Consider the following 16,450-nt stretch of genomic DNA (forward strand, 5'->3'; position numbering starts at 1 on the left):
GCTCGTTTTTGTTCACGTGGCGTGCACGAGCGGCCTCCGACCACGCACGCACGCATGCATTCGTGGTCGTACACACACACACACGTACACATAGGCATAGGCACCGCTACGTAAAGGCGAATTTACACGGTTCGCTCCGGCTGAGAGATCGGTGGTACACCGATGGTGAATCATCCGCGCGGCGAAGGCGCTCCGGTCGGACGGGTTTTTGTTTAGATGTCGACGTTGCAGAGCGTCGTCGTCGCCCATGGTGAACTATCCGCTCGTTATCGGGAGACCGTGGATATTTCATCCGCGATTTCCGCCGCCGAGGGAGCGAGAAAAAGCCCTCGAGAGAGAGAGAGAGAGAGAGAGAGAGAGAGAGAGAGAGAGAGAGAGAGAGAGAGAGAGAGAGCCCTCGCGTTGCGGCGCGATCGACGTGCGCGCGCGATGGACGCGTCGTTAGCGGGACGGAAGTTTGCGCATAGAGAGATGTGCGAACTATTCGAATTCGTGTCGAATCGAATCTAATGTAATTCGATTCGACTCGAATCCGAATAATTCGAATAGGAATCAAATACATTGTCGTTGTTTGCGTGCATCAGCTGCAAAACGGGCCACCTGGGTGATCAGCTTAACTTATAATTAATAACTTAATTATAAATTACTTCAATTATTTAAATATACATTTTGCTTTAAGATGATATGCACAATATCAATATTCCCTTTCACATTGAAATCCTTCATCATTATTTGCATGTTTAATAGTTGTGTTAAATTTCGTAATGATTCGATTCGATTGGAATTCGAGTGAAATTTCACAGATTCGATTCGACTCGACATCAAAATTCTGGATTCGCACATCTCTAGCTGCGCATTATAAGCTCCAGTGAAATCTTCACATTTGTCGCTAAACGTTTGGAAATATTCGTCGAGAACCTTCTTTGTAGTAATCGACAGAACAAACTGTACAAAGACATATATCTGCAAGAGTTTTGGAGGAGGGGGGGGGGGAGAGTGGCTCAAGATTTTTGCTCGAAACGATCGGAAACGTTTGCCGTGATTTCTCATCATTTTCCCGCCGAAAGCTTCATCCCTCTTAAAAACCTGTACATTTACACGCATCTTTGCGCACGTACTATATTTTGTTGATGACTAGCAAAAATAGCGCGCTTCTTTCTTGCCGCAGTAATATTTCGCAACATTCGCCCGTTTATCAAGCACAGGCTCTCGTCAGTCTTCCTCGATTATGGCTACTGATTATTCGATTGTTACCGTATTCGGCGCACTTTCCCATCTCTTCTCTTCTCACTTGGTCGAGACGCTTACCTAAAGCTTAACAATTCAGTCATACAATTGATATCGTCAATCCAAAGGGACACCTTTGATCTCCCGTTTACGTCGCTTAATAATAATCATCATCCAAGGAGTCTCGGTCGAGTAAATCACGTAGTCGTGGATTATCGTAGACCACTACAGAGCGGAACGCGCGTCTCTTTGCCTAGCCTCGCGCAACGCCGAACAATTCCTTTTCACTAAGGGTCGCGTTTCCGATGTGCCCGTTGCTTCCTCACATTCCCCGGGCCGGCGCGGCGCGAAAGCCGCCGCGTGTAAATTCGCCTTAAGCGCGCGCGCGCGCGCGCGCGTCGACGATCCTACGTCTCTCGGCGTTAGGACCCTCGTCGCGGCCGTCAACCAGCAGCAGCAGCAGCAGCGGCGGCGGCGGCGGCGGCGGCGGCGGACGGGAAGGAGGCAGAAAGGACGCGCGCGCGGCGGGGAAAGGGGACAGAGGACACGACAATGCCCCACCCCGGTTTCTGGTATCGATCTGCCGCAACGAAAGTCGAGATACCGGCGTGGAAGTATCAGCAGCCGGACGGATAAGTTCGAATTATATCGGCCCGATATAGCGTGCTGTACAAATGTGTATATACACATACGTACACAATACGCACGCACGCACACACACACGCACTCATACATATACATACATCCCTCGGTGGCGCGTAATATGGCCGCGTGTATGGCGCGCGCTGCGGGTCCTTCCAGCTGCTACCTGACTCGACGAAGGCCAACCTGGCCTCGCTGAAACTCGACTTTTGTCTCTAAAACGTCGGTTGCCCCTCTCTCTCTCTCTCTCTCTCTCTCTCTCGGAGTGCCGCCGCAGCCCCGTCGATTCGCAGAGTGCCGGGCGCGCGTCATCCGAAAGCGGCGCGGCGGCGCCGGGTTATCGCCGCGCCGACGAATTATTCCCGCCGGTAAATCGGAGTCGCGTCGCGTCGCGTCGCGTTCTCGCGGTGCCGCCGGTGGCGCATTGTCGCTGTCCGTGAAGAGAGAGAGAGAGAGACGCGCAATCGGAGGGAAGCGGGTTACGAAGCGAGACTCGGAAATAAGTTCGGCTGTATGCGCGTAAACGCGACGGGTTGATCTCCTCCCTTTGGAACGACGCGGCGACCGCGCGGCATAATAGGAGAGTCGCAGACAGAGAGACAGAGAGACAGACAGACAGACGGGCAGGCAGGCAGGCAGGCAGGCAGAGAGAGGAGGAGAAGGTGTTGTCGAATTGGCGCGGAGCGAAATGCGAGGTAAGCGATTAGCATTCGTGGTGGTGCGCGTGAACGCGATAATGGCGCCGAGTTCGATCGTGGATCCGAAGCGCGGAGAGAACGAGCAGGGAAGGGGGGGCTGCTTTCGCGCGCGCGGCGAGGTATTCGGCAAGAATCCAGCCGGATATCTCTCGTTGGATCGAAGGGATATATTCTGGCAGCGCAGACACGCGATAATACAAACACTCTTCGCCGATGGAGCGTTTGACTCGATCGCGCACCGCGACGCACTTCGCGCTCAGCTCGCGTATCGTCGCACGCAGCTAACGATCGAGCGGTTTTGCGAATTCCCTGTCTCACTCGCTCCAGCTGAGCAGACTGAGCCGCCGCTTTTTGCGAACCCGCGCGATCATTCGCAGAAGATTGAAAATCCGACGACGCGCACGCGGCCATCGCTCGCCGTTAAAACCATCGAAAGCATCGAGAAACCATTGAAACGTGATCTCTCCCGACCGAGAGAGAGAGAGAGAGAGAGAGAGAGAGAGAGAGAGAGAGAGAGAGAGAGAGAGAGGAGAGCCAGGCTGCATGCAAGCCGACAGCCGCGAGAGTGCTCTCTGTGCAGCAGGTATGATGTAGACAGAAGAACGATGCGAAATTACGGCACCGAGAGAGATGCGAGTGCGCACGCACGCACGCGGTGGAACCGCGCGTTACTTAGCCTCTCTCTCTCCCTCCCCCTCCCTTCGCCACGTGCATAAAATGTGTGTCCCCCCCCCCTCCTCTCGGCGTTTGTGCATAATACACAGAGACCTACGCCCTCTCGCACGTGCGCATGAAAAATCGCGGGCTCCGCGGGGAAATCCGCTCGCGGGCAAAACGCCGGCGCAATTTTATCGCTCTCGCATTGTCGCAACACGGCCGCGCGTTAAGTATGCGAAAAAGTAAAATAAACGGCCGACAATGTATCACGACGCTCGCCGCCACGTGGAAGTGGGCCGATTATACCGTGCGTTTCAGAAACGCCGCGGCGCGCGGATAAAAAAGCCCCCGAGTGACAGCGTCGAACGGCCGGCGTCGAGTTATTAGTTTCCATCGCCGGTAAAAATAAGGCGGGCGCGCGCGTGTTTGTACACGCGGGCGGGCGGGGTATTTCCGAGAGGAGAGGAGGCGTCCCCCCCCGTCTGACGAATCACCGGAAATGAAGATCAGAACGAACGACGGCCGGTGGTTTCTCGGTCTGTCACGAGGCACACACTGCATCCGCATTGCAAATTTGTTTATTATTCCACGGAGATGAATGGCGCGGAGAAAGGGGAGGGAGAAAGAAGAAGGAGCGGATGCTGGAGTTAAATAACGGATCGCGAAATTGCGAGGCGAGGCGATGCGATATTAATGCGATGTATCGAACGTCGACAACAGCGATATCGCGAATTACCTCGCGGAGGCACGGCGCTTTTTCGCGCGCAGATCCAGTTCTCGTCGTTTCCGACAGCCGCGCGGCGATTCCGAGAAAAATTCGATCTGCCGACTCGCGTTCTCACGGTTTCGCAATCGCAGCCGGCTGATATCGAGCTGACGGATGAGAGGAGAGACCACCCGCCAGTTGCTGCCAAACTCTCTGGAGGAGAGAGAGAGAGAGAGAGAGAGAGAGAGAGAGAGAGAGAGAGAAAGAGCGGTCTTCTCGCTTCGCCCGCTCGAGCGTCTCTTCGTCCGCGGAGAAGACACACTTTACCCACGAAATCTCAATCCCCTGCTTCTAATTGCGCTCCACGTTCGATGTCGAAGCGGCCGGCGAGAGTGTCTTGTAAAGTTCTCGCGTTTACACGGCCGATCTCAATTAGCTGAGCCGCGCGCGCTCGCGCGGTCCGATGGGCGTGTGGATTCGCTTGTAGCGCGTCCAAAGTAATATGTTAACATCACGCTCGAGTCGCGTTAATGTCCGAGATTAAATCGTGCTCGCTTCGGAGATCTCGCAATTTTCAGTAGTTCGTCGTCTTAACGAAGCAACGAGCACCCGCGTCGTCGCTCGATGCGCTCGTAAAAGCAATATAGACGCGCACGCGCTGATGTGCGCGACTCTCTCTCTCTCTCTCTCTCTCTCTCTCTCTCTCTCTCTCTCTCTTTTTATCCGTCCCACTCTCTCTCTCTCTCTCGCTCTCTCGCTCTCGCGTTCCGTCTCTCGTCTGCACTTATCAGTTAACACATTCCTTAATTAAACGAGGCGGTCGCGACGTTAGGGAAAACGAATAACGAGACTCGTCGACTGCGAGAAGCTCGGACTGTGTTCCCCGTACGTAGGTACGTACGTGCATTAGCGTGTACGCGCGAGCGCGCATACGTAGCGTAATTGCGCCGCTATATAATTATTAAGTGCCACGCGTGGCGTGCGTTTCAGAAAGAACCGCCTTTAACGACGTAAGCGACTTCAAAAGGCGTCATCTCCGTCGCTCCCAAAAAAGCATTAATACCCGTTTTTACCGGTCGTCTTTCTCGTGTGAGAGAGAGAGAGAGAGAGAGAAACAGAGAGAGAGAGAGAGAGAGAGAGAGAGAGAGAGAGAAACAGAGAGAGAGGGAGGGAGGGAGAGAGAATGAGTGAGTGATAGAGTGAGCGAGGGGAGGGAAAGGGGGAATAGAGAGCGGCAGCAGGTGCCTCGTGTTTTGCGTTAATTGGTACATCGTAAGTAAGTGCCGATAAGCCACGTGTTTTAATTTAATAGGTGCGCGCAGCTCCGTCGCACACGTGCGTGTGATAGCTCTCGGCGACTCCCACAGTCGTCCACGTGTGGTCGCACGCATGTGCGCGTGTGCGAATGCGTCGAAAATACATGGAACTTGAAACATCGGCGTTCGCGTGTCCTGCGAAAAATCAAGCTGACGCAATAACACACACGCATACTCAGGAGAGGTGATAGCACGCTCGTACGGAGGCAATCGGAATGTTCAAAAAATAGCGAGCTTGCATCTTTGAGATGCTCAAGAAAAGAGAGAAAATGTCGAGAAGCAATGAAATCGGTGCAATCGTAAAACCGACGGAGCGGCAGCGTCAAGATGGAGCGCGATAACCTGTTCAACTAGTAGTAGTCGCATCTCGAGTTTCGTCATTGATTTTTCAAATTCGAGCCGGAATTCGCGCCGGTTAATGTAGAGTGAAAACTCCGACTCGGGATTTCCCGAAGAATCTTGCGCGTTAACCGGTTCGCTGCTCGAACATTGTTCGCGAAGTTGTTACGTCCGCTACATATTGCCGGGAAGTTGGCCAAACTCACACCTGAACTTTCCGCACAATGCGTGCCTCGTGAACGCGTGCGTGTGTGTACACGTACACGCGAGTCGCGATTGGCTGTAGTCACGGCTGTGCTTTCTCTTTCTCTCTTTCTCTATGTACGTATGTGTGTGTGTGTGTGTGTGTGTGTGTGTGTGTGTGTGTGTGTGTGTGTGTGTGTGTGTGTGTGTGTGTGTGTATGTATGTGTGTGTGTGTGTGTGTTTCTGCGTGCGTCGTCACTCGGCGTCGATCTCGCATAACAATCAAGATAATAGGTCAACCGGACGCGCGACGCGCGTAATCTCGCGGCGCGTCGGGATCTGATCGGCTCGCGAAAATCGAAGTCGTTTGCAAAACGACGTTTGCCTCTCGACGAGCCCGAAACGTCGCCCATTTTATCGGGGATACTACGCGCTCTCTGCTGCGCGACGGAGAGCAACGCGCTCCCGAGATAAACGTTGCTTTTTTACCTTTGCGCCGCACACACAATAGCTGTTATCTGTCCGCTAAAGCGATAAAAGCGCAAATTTTAATGAAAACGCGTGACTCGTATTTCCGCGCGCGAAATTACCGCGAAAACACGCGCGCCGCTTCATCCTCCGCCGTTTCCGCTCTCGCGAGAATTCCCCCGCGATATGTCGTTTATATCCGCGAGCGCCAGCGAAATTGCAATAAACCGAATTCCCGCCTTAATTAGATGACGAAGCTTTCGAGGGTCCCCCCCTCTCCCCGGGAGAAAGAGGCGCGCGCGCAAGAGTGTTTTGTCTCCTTCGCCGCGTGTCATTCGCCCTCCCGCGCGCGACTCTGCTCGCTCCTCCTCCTGCGAGCCTTTTCCTTGACTTTTTTACATTTCGCTTAGAGCCGTCCGCGCCGGTCGGCCGTCGGGGCAGGGGAATAGAAAGGGAGGGGGGGAGAGAGAGTCTCTCTCTCTCTCTCTCTCTCTCTCTCTCTCTCTCTCGGCGCGCTGGATAACGAATCATCTCTAGAGCGAAGGCTCGTCGATCTTTATAGGCCTATTACCGGGATAGGCCTTGAACACGTGTTCCAGGCTGCGGAGATCAGCGCGAGTGAACGTCGGCTCCCTTTGTCTTCCCGGCTAGCAAAGGAGATTCCACGTGAGCTCTGCCACGTAATCGGTCGAACATATTTCAGCCGCGGTGACGCAATCGTTTACCTGGCGGCGGCCGATCGAGAGCGTCCTCAAAACTCGGCCGTAACCCTTTCGAGAATTGGATTTACCGAGCCGAGTGCGCGCTGTGATAAGAATCGAAGCGGCGAACACCTCTTAACCTTACAGTGTACGTCCCGACGATATTCCCCTTCGATTAGCTGGCTCTTCACTTTCGTGTCCGCAACGGGGAGAGATGAAATTTATGTTGGGAGAGTCCGATCGATCTCGGCTCGAGTCGACGAAATTGCGCTGCTTTTAATTCCTGCGCGATCGTCCCATTCCTTCCCCGCCCGCCCCCCCCCCCCTCCCAACTCACATCGATCCTTTTCGCTATCTGCGCGCGATGCATTGTTTTCTTTTAATTTGATGAAAATCACCTCTTCGGAGCATCGACATTCGAATATTCTTCTCTCTCAATTCAAGCCATAAAGTCACTACGGTAAATTCTCTCTCTCTCTCTCTCTCTCTCTCCCTCTTTCTCCCTCTCTGCGGAACTTTGCGCGGGAGAGGGAAGTCTAGTCACGTGATCGACAGGTGTCACTCCAAAGTTAATTTTTTTATTTATTATTATTATTATTTTGTTTAACGAATCGATTGCTGAAGAGGCTGATACGCGTGTTGTCTATCTAACGGTATTAATTATCAACCTGATTCGTCATCAGGGCGAAATTCGTCGAGCGTTCTGCGAACGTAGGTGCTATCTGCTTCTCCCGCGCTGGGTCTCGTCATTCATCAGTCGTCCTTCCGACCGAGTGCGCGATGCGGGGAAAGAGAGAGCTGGTCGTCGTCGCTGGTTTGTCCGCTTCCTTAATATTCTTTTCGTCACTGTATTATCGGAACGCGCATCGGGCGCGCGCGCGCGCGCGCCGTGCAAACGACATTTGCATCCGCTGAATAGTCATCGGTATTGGTTTATGAATACTAAGAATTCGCGCATATCAAGGGCCGCGCTCGCCCGATTCGCGCGCTGTCGCGTCGTCTTCCTCTTCCGCCGCGTTTGCGCCCGCCGGCTTCTCGTTCCTTCCCCGGTTCGGCCGGTGATCGATCGGCCCCTCGAATAAGTGGATACGACTCTACAGTTTTATGGAGAATAAGAGAGATAGATAGAGGGGCGGGGGGGGGAGGGAAGGAGAGAGAGAGAGAAAGAATAATAAGGGTCTGCGAAGGGGAGCGAGCGAGTGAGCGAGAGAGGGGGAGAGAAAGAGAGAGGAGAGTCCACGATACGGCGAGAGAGAGGAGGCTGGCTGGTGGTAGAACCCTGTGGCGGGGTGAGGGTGCGAGGGGCTGCGGCAGGGGAGCTGATTTATGGGCGACGGTGCTGAGGCGTTTTCGCTGCGTAACTTCCGCCAATTTCGTTTTGTCTTGCCGCGGCGCGGGGGAGAGCCTAGTTTCCGGTTTCTAACCGAACAGTCGACTGCGCGCGCGTGGTCGATGCGCGCGCGCGTTATTGCCCCATTGCGGTGTTGCACACTAACGTTTCGCTTGCGAAATAGCCGGAGTAACAAACTGTTACGGCGATGGGCCGGGATGCGAGCCGAGAGTGTGTTCCAGCATCGAGATTCCGCCTCTCGCCGGCTTATCCGTCGGGATCGCCGATGATCCCCCCGAAGACTGCGCGGCGGTCGCGGAGAGCTCCGCAGCGCGGGACGGACGTTTGTCTCCTGAGCGGGTTAATTGTCTCGGTCATATATCGCGTCTTTATCGCGCTCTCGACCTCCGTGCGACGAGGAGCAACTTGTGTGATGTCCGGTGAATTTCGCGGCGAGAGAGGAGGGGAGACTGTTTTTGCCGTCTCTCTCCCTTTTTCTCTTGGTATCGACACTTTTGTCAGTGTCAGAGAGAGATGATTGAGAATCGCCGGCTTCTCTCGCGTTGGCCTTTTGCATTGTCGCTTGATTTCTCTCCCTTTTTTTCTTTCTTTCTTTCTTTCTTTCTTTTTTTTCTTTTTTTTTTCTATCATCCTCGAATCCTCGCGCGTTTGAATTTATTTCGATTTTTTCTCGATACTTGAAAAATCGTCATTGTTCGAGGGCGAGCGCTGCCGGTCGGCCCGATAGAAACGCAACGTGTACGTGCAACGTGCGAGCGGACGAATCGCGAATGGGAGCTCGGCGGGAGCAAGGACGACTATCGTAGGAACGATCGCGCGCGACGCGGAGCGCGCAATCTGGGCCGTGCGACTCTGAGAACTGGAACATGCATGCAGGTGCGAAACCTCGAGGCGCTGAAGGGGCCGCGGCGCCTGTTTCCCTCCTTAAACTCGCTTCTGCTTACACCTGGACGCGACCGAATTTAAACTTGCACCGCCGAACGTAACGATCTCCAGTCGCACGACGGTTTTTCACCGTGCGTTTCATTCCCGTGCTCTCGCGCGGTTGCTGTATTTTGTGCGTGCGTATGTGTGTGTGTGTGTGTGTGTGTGTGTGTGTGTGTGTGTGTGTGTGTGTGAGAGAGAGAATAAACGAAGAAGGGGGATGGATTTTTTTCGGAATGCCACGTAACGTAACACGTAACGTAGGAGCGAGCGTGCGAAGCAACGCACACGCAAGAAGAATGTAATGTATTACGCTATCGATATCGATAATTGCGATTTGCGAGATAATAAAGTTAGCCTATTAGCTCGACATCACCTTTACCGTTAAATACATATTATCGCGTATTATCGCGCGCCTACGTTGCGTATGTGTACATGAGAAAAAAAGAACATATTTGTTGAAACACGAGAGAGAGAGAGAGAGAGAGAGAGAGAGAGAGAGAGAGAGAGAGAGAGAGAGAGAGGGAGAGAGAGACTGCTTATACTCTCGATTACGCCTCATTACGGGCGGATTGATGATGCTCATTCGGTCGGAACTCGAGGCGGCAGCTCTCGAGGAAAAACGTCGCGCATCGATTACGCATCGCGACGCGTATAAACGGTGTCGCGAAGTTCCGCGAAAATTGCCGATTAAAACTTTGAGGTTGGCCATTAGCCTTCACCCACATTGCTCAATCGTAAGCGCGCCGCGCCGCGCCGTATGACGTATCGAAGGTGTTGCACGTTGGAATTAATCCGTGCATCAATTATCACGAATACTTAACCTCACACCCTCTCTGTCGGCCGATGCATCATACGTGCACGATGTGTGTGATTTCGCCATCGTTTTCGCCGCACAAGTCGCCTTTCCGAGCAACGTTCGTTGCGGTTTTTTGCACACGCGGCGCCCGTCGAAATAAAAAAAGAGGTGCGCATGTGTGCGCGAGCGCGCGCGCATATATATGGAAGAGAGTCATCGTTATAAATTTTACATACGCGTATAATAAAAGTCACCGGCGCAAAAAGTGAATAAAGTTGCATTTATTCATAAACGGAGTGTAATAGACGCGTTTGATAAACAGGACGAAGTATCATCCCCTCCCCTTCTTCTTCTTCTTCTTCTCTCTCTCTCTCTCTCTCTCTCTCTCTCTCGCTCCCTTTGCGAAGTGAAATTATTTTCTCTCCGAAATTTCATTCAAAGCCCTACCTTTTCTGCACGCTTTTTTCTACACACACATACACACACGAGGTATCATTATTGCGCGTTATAACAGTCTTACTGCGGGCGCTATGACGACATTGGCGGCGTATTTTTCGTATTATTACGTATTTTTCGATATTAGCGCGGGATGAGATAATAACGGCGGTAATCAGTTGGCAGTATCTTTGTTAACGCGACACACCTATGTAGTGTCGCATTTGGAATGGGTTATTAAACCACCGCGGTACCGCAACGAGGCTGGGTGGAGAGGAGGTGGCTCGCCGCGTAATATTTTTCTGCATAATTCTATAATCAACAGCGAAAAGTTTTCTCTCTTTCGCTCTCTCCCTCTCTCTCTCTCTCTCTCTCTCTCTCTCTCTCTCTCTCTCTCTCTCTATCTATCTATCTCTCCGTCTCTCTGTCTTTTCGATGCGAATCCCGAAAATATACTGACGATCCGACATTACATTAATGCGTCGGGAAGGGTAGGAGGGGCGAGGGGGCTGGTGACGCGCGACTACCGCCGGACGGATGCATTAGAGGTGTTTCGCGCCGAGATAATTCATGCGCATTATCATGATTGTTTAACTACCTCGATAATGACAGCCGAACGCGACAAAGAGGAAAGCACCGCGATGCATTGTTGTTGCATAATTAAATTACGAACGGAGTATTTTGCGAGAATGTGCGCGATGGCATCGCTGCTGCGCGCGCGATAACTCGCAAGTGATTAGCGATATCGCGACGCTCGCCCTCTCTCTCTCTCTCTCTCTCTCTCTCTCTCTCTCTCTCTCGAAACGCCGAGGAGAATGCACTCGCCCCCGTCGTGTTAATTCTTACACGGCCGTGAATCAAGCGTCACGATAATCCGACGTTTTTACGTTTCGGAAATTGACCGCGCGCGTCCTACGGCTGACGCGACGTGACCGCGCGATACGATCGCGGAACGCGATATCGCCCCGTGGCTCGTGGTCGCTTTTATGTCTGCCAGATATGCGCGAGATATGCGACGCCTCGCGTTTCTCCCCGTGAATCAAACAGACGTTCGCAGTTTTATAACGAGATCCATACAAGCTGAACAGCACCGCGCTCGACTCTAAACGGCCGCTTTGGATATCGCGCGAGGTCGCGCGTTTTCGAGACGCGTCATCTTCCGTAATCGTAACGATCAGAAGGAGAAAGAAACAGAGGCAGGGCGGGGGGGTGGGAATAATCGGACAAATAAAAATATAATAAAAATATGTTCTTCGTGAGTCTCTCGTTAAAGTTATAACGTTCGGAGGATGTTTCCTGTATTATCACTTCGGCTTCTGTCATGATCAATCATCGAGCAATCTTGATCGTGCGATGCGCGCTGATCGTCTAATGCGCTGACAGTTTTATCACGCAAATACGGTAACATCAATATTGTACGAAGTCATTTTATATTTTGAGAACACGTAATAAACAATTGACGCGAAATTGCTCTCGCGCGGTGGGAATTCCGCGAGGTGAGAAGGGAGGAGGGGCCGGGGAGTTTTTCGAAAACACGCGTCGATGGGATCTCGATAAGCGAGAACGCCGAGTGCGCGCGAAACCTCGAAGAAATCACGCTTTCGCGCGTCAAATCGCGGCTCGAAATTGCCACTCTCGGGGAAGACACTGACCTAGATAGCGCCGTGTACCGGGAAGGTCGTATGTAAACATACGTACATACATACATACATACATAGATGCATACGTACATACGCGTACGTCAGACAGACAGAGAGGGAGGGAGAGAGAGAAAGGCAGAGAGATCGTATGTAATACATGTACATAGCGACATACGTTTATACATACACTCTCTCGAGTGAATAATACTCTCGGGCCGAGGTATGTGCACACATACACACGCACATGCACGCGCGCATACATGCAGAGCCGCGCGGGTGGTGGCGCATAAAATAGGGGGTTATGTATTTTCTTCCCGATCTCTCGCTCTCGCGATGAGCGCGCGCGCTGTAACGGCGTTGTACGCGCCGGCAGCGCACACGTTTACACGGGGGGTCGGGGGGGGAGGTTGTGCGCGGGCTGTGCTCGCGGAGGCCGCCGAACGGCGGTGAAATTTCATTCGCCGGCAATTATCGCGGCGCGTTTACGGCGCGAGCAGCGATCGACGTCGTGTCTTCGGCGGGATATCGCGTCGCCGTCGACAATCGCCATAAAGCGGTAAAGAGCGGCTCGGGGGGGGGGGAGCCGTTATCGATGACGTAACGATTGTAACGAGGCGGCGGAATCAGCTGATGATTTCTCGTGGCGCGGCGCGGCGTGAAAATGAAATAACAATGAAGTTGAAACAACGCAATAATCTCACCGAGCGCCGAGAGAGATGAGACACGGCGGATTTCGTCTGACGGATTGTCGCGACTAATTTCGAAATTAATTAACGCGGCGTAATTAACGGGCGATTTAACGCTGAATATTTTTCGCCAAGGAGATATCTCTTTTGTGTGTGCGTGTGCGTGTGTGTGTGTGTGTGTGTGCGCGCGCATATATGTCCGTGGGAAGGATAAAGTTACCCGCTGCACGCGCATCGCGTACGCACATTTACATGCGGACCTTTAACACCGCCGCCGAACGTGCGTGCGTGCCGCGTACGCGCACAGTCGCAGTGCGTAAGAGCGCGCGATGCTTATGAATGGAGTTGTAGTGGTGGGCAGAGTACACGTATATATACGTGCGTAAAGTTATATCGATGACTCACTCCCCGCCGCGACTCTCGTTACACTCGCGCGCAATTTGCAGGCGCTTTCTCGGGATCGTTGAACTCCTTGCGCCTCCTTGTCTTTCTTTCTCTCTCTCTCTCTCTCTCTCTCTCTCTTTCTCTCTCGTTCCCTTCCCACTCCTCGGACGATCGTCGAGTGCGATTAGATTAACGTTGTCGAATTAACGCGATCGATGCGCCGCGCCGCAGCGAGCTCCGCGAGTCTGCCGATCGCCGGCGCAGATCGAATCTGAGGGGGGGGAGGGGGAGGGAGGCCTCCGGCGGGTTTTCTATTGAAAGACGTATTTTCACAACTTGGTCGCGCGTGTGTGACGAAGACGATCGATGCGAGACGTTTCGAATGCAGGCTCTGATTATCCGGGATTACAAGCAGCGCGCATCGGCCATCGCGCATTTCGACGCAGGTCCCAAAATACGCAGCCGTGGTTTTTCATTTTCGTCATGTTAATTGATGGCGCGCGTCCGTGCGTGGTCGAGCCGCGCTGTGACGTGCGAAATACGTACCGCCGCCGCCGCCATCGCCATCGCCATCGATGGTCGTCGTGATAATCAATGGTTGTGGTCGATGGCGCATCATCCTATACTGTCTATATCAACAACGGCAAAATGGCCATTCCCCGCTCTCGCTCGTCGCGGCGATTCGCGCGCTGTAACAAAGCGCAGCGCTCGGCGAAGCGCTCGATAGCCGAAGATAATTATTGCTCCATTCTTACGCTCGCGGACACGCAGACACGCGCGGGGGCTCACCGCGCGTAATGGCGTTCCGCTTGATGGGCATCGACGAGGCGCGTAAAAGGCATGTTCTTAATTACGGAGCGTCCTGATGGTACAATTGCGTAATGTCTTTTCTCCCCCCCCCTCTCTCTCTCCCTTCCTATCGCTGCTTTTCCTTTTGTCCCTTCGCTCGCGCCGCGCCGAGACGCGTTCGCCGGTCGATCGAAAACGAAGAGGGAGGAAAGAACGGAGAGAAGAGGAGGAGGAGGAGGAGGAGGAGGAAGAAGAGGGATATTTTCGCATCACGCGCCGGCAACGATGAGCCGCTCTCGTGCGACTTCTAATTTCTCCACTTTATAATTCAGTTTTTCGCGAGACAAAAGCGCGCGCGGCGGAAGATTAATATGTTGACGCGTTGCCTCGCCTCGCCTCTCGCGGTATTGCCAATAAAAGTTATTGTTACTGCGAACGATGCTGCTAATTTAAATTTTCGCGTGTGCGCGATTGACGTTCGGCTGACGAGCGTCACGTTATTCATGAATTATGGATACAATTGAAGCGCGGAGCGCGCTTGATATCGCCGGAACGCGGCGCGCATCGCTTCGGCTTTCCCGCGTTCACATGGGGGGGGGGGGCAAGAGCGGAGAAGGGGAGGGGAGCGTTTCTACACTCGATTGTGCTAGGTCGAGGCTCTTGGCCGTTATCAACGTCGGCAGATAAGAACCTCGCTGGGTAATTAATGAATTAATGTCGCGGCTGATGAAATCAGCCGACGTCGGACGAGCCATTGAGTCGCCGTCGTCGTCGTCGTCGTCGTCGCGTCGACGAGTCTTTGGTTGCTTGGCGTTGGCGGGAGGGGAAAAGTTATGCGCGCGAAAATAAAGAGGCGGGAAAAAGCAGAGGTCGTGCCGGAGCGCGCGATATAATTAATTGAACAACAAATTATCGATTATTCGCGGATGTATTCTCTCTCTCTCTCTCTCTCTCTCTCAAGAGAGAGAGAGAGAGAGAGAGGGAGGGAGAGTGCGCAAAGTTCGAGCCGCGCGAGCGATACGCGATAGCGGCGCGATCTCCTGCGTCGCTAACGACACCGTTAATTACCGAAAGTTCGCGTCATCGTGGCTGCGGCGGATTATCGCCGAGAGAAGAGACGTAGTTTTCTCGCGTAACTCCGCCATTTATCGCGACGATCATAATATCCCACGACCGTCGGTCTAACGATCGGATCGGCGTCGTTTCGCCAGCCATTTCCTCCGCAACTGTGCGTGCGTGCGTGTGTATGTGTGTGCGTGTCTCGTGTTCTCTCGTGTGCAACGAGAGAGGGGGGCGGGGTCTCGGCGAGGAAATGAGCGCGAGTCGAAACGAGGCTCGCGAAATTCCGCGAGATACTTCTCGCTCGAGTTTCTGAAGATTAGAATAGCACCCGTCTCTCTTCTTGTCTCTTTTGGTCTCTCTCTCTCTCTCTCTCTCTCTCTCTCTCTCTCTCTCTCCCACTCTCACGTAATAATGTTACGCGAGGTTGCGCATCGCCTTGCACCGTCTTCGGTTCCCCCAGCAGTAATTCGGTTTATGGACTAACATTCGGATTATAGCTAGAAAGCGGTTACCCGATTAGAAATTTTAATCAGGTTCACCTAACATTGATAAGGACCTAATAGGGTGAATGAAAGGTAATCCTAAGTAAGTCAGTCCTTATAATGTCCTAACGACAAATGAGTAAGGAAGATCTTTATAAGGTTATAATGATTGGGTCCACTTTAGGATCTTAAGGTACCAACCTAGTGTATGATATAATATAGTACAGTTGATCAGGATCTTATTCATTGTACCTAATATGATTTTCATTATCAAGTTTTAACAAAACAATTTTTAGGTGTAATTTCCAAATATAAAGATGTTTGTATTGAGAAAACACTTCAGATCACTTGAATATATTTGTAAAATGCTATAGAAACTATCCTTTTCTTAACAGTCGATAAATAAAATTGTTGTAAAATTAACGTGACATGCAACTTTTCTCTTTAACGCTACTTTATGTCTTGTTATCTTGTGATACTTTATGGTCTTATGATATTCATTTTATGTTTCTTATCCGAAACATTTTACAAGTACGTTCAAGTGAACTAAAATATTATTTCATGCAAATAAATATCTTTTTATTTGGAAATGACACGAAAGAACTTTCAGCGTGTCATTTCTTATTTCTAATGTCATCATCCAATATAACCGTGGCGAGTAATCAGGAGCCATAATTTGAAAAAAGAAAAAACGTAATAAGGATTCCATAAGGTAACTCAATAAGAACCTGACTATGAATCCTTACTAAGGTCCTGATATCCACGCTGCGTTACTAGACTTACTAGGACCCGATAGTATTACCTTATTGGGATCTGATGTCCAAATGAGGTTAACCTGATCAGAACTATGGGATAAATTTCTAGTCCGGATAGATCTCAGCACAGAAACCCATTTTCCTCGATAGGCCTGCGTCGGGAACGACGTCGTCGCGTCCCTGCCAATTTCTTAATCGCACGCTC

The sequence above is a fragment of the Harpegnathos saltator genome, unplaced genomic scaffold (assembly GCF_003227715.2).
Source record: "Harpegnathos saltator strain DR-91 unplaced genomic scaffold, Hsal_v8.6 scaffold121, whole genome shotgun sequence".
Taxonomy (NCBI): Eukaryota; Metazoa; Arthropoda; class Insecta; order Hymenoptera; family Formicidae; genus Harpegnathos; species Harpegnathos saltator.